This window comes from Olea europaea, chromosome 9 (assembly GCF_002742605.1).
Source record: "Olea europaea var. sylvestris chromosome 9, O_europaea_v1, whole genome shotgun sequence".
Taxonomy (NCBI): domain Eukaryota; kingdom Viridiplantae; phylum Streptophyta; class Magnoliopsida; order Lamiales; family Oleaceae; genus Olea; species Olea europaea.
The window spans coordinates 2,036,663-2,042,222 of NC_036245.1; the positions used below are offsets into that span (position 1 = coordinate 2,036,663).

Consider the following 5,560-nt stretch of genomic DNA (forward strand, 5'->3'; position numbering starts at 1 on the left):
CCAAACATCAAAAATTTCAACAAAAAGTATAGGTGTCTGTGGTATTTGATTTTGGGCTTCCAACATACCTACTCTTTGACATCGATCACAAGATTTACAAAAAAGGAATGCATCTTTGAACAAGGTAGGCCAATAGAATTCACTTTCAAGCACCTTGAGAGCAGTCCTCTTTGCTCCAAAATGTCCACCACATGTATAGGAGTGACAAAAGGTAAGTATTGAATGAAATTCATTTTCATGCACGTACCTTCTTATCAATTGATCTGGACAGTGTTTCCACAAGTACGACTCATCCTACACAAAATACTTGGCCATCACCTTGAGATTTTGCCTTTGAACGGTGGTCAACTCACTTGGAATTTTCTTAGTGACTAAATAGTTCACTATATCCGCAAACCAAGGAGATGTGTCTGTGACGAGAAACAATTGTTCATTGGGGGAAGCTTTCTTGCAATGGAAGAGTTTCTCTCTCATGGATAAGGCCACTAAGGTGGTCGGCCACAAAATTTTCATTCTCCTTTTTGTCTTTAATCTCAAGTTCGAACTCTTGTAAAAGGAGTATCCATCTAATGAGCCTTGGTTTTGCCTCTTTCATGGCAAGCAAGTACCTAAGAGCTAAATGATCGGAAAAGACAGTTACTTTAGTGCCAATAAGTTATGAACGAAATTTCTCTAAGGCAAAAATAACTGCTAAAAGCTCTTTTTTAGTAGTAGAGTAATTGAGTTGATTCAAAGTTTTTGATGCATATCACACATCAACTCAAACGGCTTGCTCCAATCTGGTGGTTGAATGATGGGTGCCGATGTCAAAAGTTCCTTCAACCTCTCGAATTCCTTTTTACAATCTTCATCAAAATGAAATGGCACCTCCTTTTGCAATAGCCTACATAATGGTCTTGCACATTTGGAAAAATCCTTGATAAACCTTGGATAAAATCCTGCATGTCCAAGAAAAGAACGAATCTCCCTCACACCTGTTGGAGGAAGTAAAGAGTGTTTTAAATCAATTTTAGATTGATCAACTTCTATCCCCCTTTGAAGAAATAACATGGCCTAACACTATGCATTGATCAATTATAAAATGATATTTTTCCCAATTAAGTACTAGGTTAGCATCCATACATCTCTTAAGCACAAGTGTGAAATTTTCCAGGCAACTATCAAAGGTATTACCATAAACAATAAAATCATCTATAAAGACCTCAATGGTGCTTTCAATATAATCGGAGATTATACTTATCATGCATCTTTGAAAGGTTATGGGAGCATTATAAAGGCTGAAAGGCATGCGCCAGTAAGCAAATGTGCCAAATGAGCAAGTGAATGTTGTTTTCTCTTGGTCCTCCGGAGCAATCACAATTTGGTTATAACCTGAATAACCATTAAGAAAATAATAATGAGAAGGACCTGGTAATCTTTCCAACATTTGATCAATAAAGGGTAAAGGAAAGTGATCTTTTCGGGTTGCAAAATTAAGTTTTCTATAATCAATACAAACCCTCCAACCCGCTTGGACCCGAGTTGGTACAAGCTCATTCTCTTCATTCGTCACCACTGTGATTCCAAATTTTTTTGGAACAACTTGGATCGGGCTTACCCGTTTGCTATCGGAGATGGGAAAGATGACACCGTCTAGAAATTTCAAAATTTCTCTTCTTCACCACCTCCATCATGGAAGGATTCAAGCGACGTTGTGTTTCTCTTGATGGCTTTGCTCCATCTTCGAGCAATAATCGGTGCATGCACATAGAAGGGCTTATCTCCTTGATATCGGCTATTGTCCAACCAATAGCTATTTTGTGTTCCTTGAGCACGCGGATAAGCATATCTTCTTGAAGTGTTGTGAGATTCTTTGCAATGATCACCAGTAGTATTTTTCCCTCTCCCAAATATACATACTTCAAATGCACGGGAAGAGGTTTGAGTTCCAAAGTGGGGGCTTGCATCACCAAAGGTAAAAGTTTCTATTTAGATATCGGAAGGGTAATATAGGAGAAATCATACTTTAGTGGAATACTTGGTCGTGACTCAAGTGATGCTACAGTTTCAACAACATCCTTTTACACTTGTAAATTCTTGCTCAACCCGGTGAGATTGTTAGCATCAATGCTTTTAATCAAAGTGGTATCCAATGCATCTTCATTTGATAATTCAAAAACATTTTGTACTAATAAATCTATTACATCAATTGAAAAACAAGCATGAACATCACTATGATACCTTATTGCTTCAAAGATGTTGAAGCGAATAATCTCACCATCAAACTCCATTGTCAATGTACCATCATGCACATCTATCATTGTATGCGCAGTCCTCATAAATGGTCTTTCCAAGAGCAATGGTGACGATAAAGATGTTGGTTCATCTTGCATGTCAAGAACGTAGAAATCTGCTGAAAAAATCAATTGATTTACCTGCACCAAAACATCCTCCAACACACCCTTTGGAAATGCATTAGATCTATCAGCAAATTGAATAATAATACCGATTTCTTTAAGTGATCCTAGATTTAAGGAAGCATAAATAGAATATGACATGACATTAATAGATGCTCCTAAATCTAGCATTGCCTTTTCAAACATAGTGTTTACCAATAATGCAAGGAATGGTAAAACTTCCAGGGTCCTTACATTTTGGTGAAAGTTTCTTTTGCAAGATCGTTGAGACATTTTCCCCTACATTTACCACTTCATTACCTTTCAATCTATGCTTGTTAGTGCACAAATCCTTGAGGAACCTTGCATAACGAGGTACTTGATAAATTGTATCCAAAAGTGGTATGTTCACTTGAACCTTGCGAAAAGTTTCCAAAATTTCCTTCTCATGTTCATCCCTTTTGGACTTTGCAAACCTGCCAAAAAATGGAGAAGGAACATAAGTAGGAATAGAACTTTTAGATTCTACCTTAGATCCCGCAGTTGGAGTAGTAGCTTCATCATTTTCACATGCTAAGTTCTTCTCTTGTGTTGACTCCTCAACTTGATCTTTCATTTTCCTTGCTGCCTCTTCCAAATTCTTTCCACTTCTTAGTGTTATGGCACTAGAATTTTCTCCCGAGTTGATTTCTTGAGAATGAAGTTTTTCCGATCCTTGAGCCTCTAATTTACCCACCGTGATAGCTAATTGGCTCACTTGTGTCTCCAAATTATTAATTGAGGTCTTTGTCTCTTGTTAAAATTGTACTGTACTAGAAGCCAATGACTTAACCATATCCCCAAGAGACATATCTGAACTTTGAGGCGGAGTTTGTTGATGAGGTTGAGGGTGTTGTGGCTGCCTTTGTTGATTGAACCCCGGGGGATGATTAAACTGTGATTGTGGAGTTATGAAATGATTTCCTCCATAACTGAGATTAGGATGATCTCTAAATCCAGGATTATATGTGTTAGCATATGGATCATATCTCTGTCTCTGTTGCATTGGAAATCCCCCAATGGCATTCGCTTGCTCTGAGGCTCCTTCTTGTAGCGTCGGGCATGCCTCAGTAGGATGTCCTACAATAGAATAAATCTACACACTTTTGCTTGTTGCATTGTCCTAAGTGCCATTTGTTGCACAAGCGATGTAAGACCGGCTAATTGGTGTTCAATTTGAGAGGCTGCTCCTACCTCACTTGCTTGTTTAACCAGTGCTGCTTCTCTACTACCAAATTGTTGTGAGTTTGTGACCATGTTGGCTATCAAATCCCTAGCAACTGTCGGTGTTTTATCCATTAAAGTTCCTCCACTAGCCGCATCAATCATACTTCTCTCCATCGGGAGTAATCCTTCATATAAGTATTGTAGAAGTAATTGCTCACTGATTTGGTGGTTTGGGCAACTAGCACATAGCCTTTTGAATCTCTCCCAATACTCATAAAGATTTTCCCTTGAGATTGTCGAATGCAATAGATTTCTTTCCTGATGTTTGTAGCCTTTGAAGCTGGGAAATACCTCTCCAAGAAGAACTTTTGCATTTCATTCCACGTGGTAATAAGATCGGCCGACAAATAATAGAGCAATTACTTAGCAGTGTCTGCAAGAGAGAAAGAGAATGCCCGTAGTTTCACTTGCTCTTCCGATATACCCACCGGTTTCATGCTTGAGCAAACCACATGAAACTCTTTCAAATTCTTATTTGGATCCTCTCCGATGAATCCATGGAATGTGGGAAGTAAATGAATCATCCCGAACTTTAGTTCAAATCCCACCTCCACTTGAGGATATTGAATGCATAGAGGTTGTTGAACAAAAGTTAGAGTTGCAAGTTCCTTTAAGGTCCGATTTGCATCTTCCATTTCAGGCTCTATGTGTTCAGAGTCACTTGAGGATTCAATGCTCAATCGCCTTAGATGTCTAGTTAGAGAAATGTCTTTTCCACTTTCCGATGTGTCGGCCTCTTTTCTTGATCTTAGGTTGTAGTGTGTTATAGGCTTTTTGCTCATTCACAACCTAAATGACAAAGAAAATAACAAAAATAAATAAAAAACAACAACAAAAAAAATATTGCAATTAACAAATTGATAGAACAATCCTCGGTGACACGACACAAAAATTGATACGTTGCAAATCACGTTCCAATTAATTTTCCTTGCTTGACTTAAATGTGTTTTCTTAAATAGTATTATGGCAAGTAAAGGTCATTTCCCGCAGAGGATTGATTCGATTATATCAATTGCGCACTAAAAAGTAAAATTAATAATAATATACGAAATAGATTAAATGGAGGGGTTTGGTTTGTTGAACAAAGGAAAATTTAAACTAGAAAGAACTTGAAATTTGAAATAAACAAATTAGTTCTTGATTGAATGTAAGAAAATGTGATTGGGGGATATTCCGTTGCCATGAGAATGATTTTCATGTCAATTATCACAATAGATTTTCGTTCTCAAGATTAACAACAATTCGAGAATAATTACAAGCTCAATTACCTCAATAAAACAAACTCTTACATGTTAGTCGAATAAAACAAACTCTTTACTCAACTCAATTCATTAAACAACTTAGAACAAACTCTCTAGATTTAATTTAACAAACGCATTACGACAAAAGAGATGAATTGAATTAAGGGTAAACTCGCAAGCTCGGTTTACTAACTTAAGTATTAATCCACACACATTCAATTGAATTTTTTTTATAATCTATTGAAATGTAATTGCTACTAGATTTTAGAATCAATAGCTATTACATAGTACTAATCCCAAAATAGCATTCACCGAAATAACTTAATCATTTAGTTGTACACCTAAACAATCAAGAAGAAGAAAATAAACATTTAACACAATGGATTAAACACATTAATCAAGAGAATTATAAAGCACAAATTAATTGAAAATCATAACTCGAGTTTGAAATAATCCCTAATCACAAATATAATTAGTTACCAATGAAATATTCACAAATAACTAACAATTTCTTACAAAACATTGATAGAAAAAGTGAAAAGAAAAACTTATTGATAAAGAGAGAAATGGTAGAAAATCCTTCAATATCAATGGGTCATATTCTCCAAGCTAATGCACCATCTCCATGTTCCAATTTTCCCCAAAATGTCTAAAAAAATATAGGTGAAAGCAAAAAGA

The 5,560-nt window shown here is 36.3% G+C and overlaps 1 pseudogene; it reads right to left on the reverse strand.

The window, feature by feature from the left end:
• Positions 1-2,060: 2,060 nt before the first annotated feature.
• Positions 2,061-4,288, reverse strand: LOC111400115 (annotated as a pseudogene).
• Positions 4,289-5,560: the final 1,272 nt, after the last annotated feature.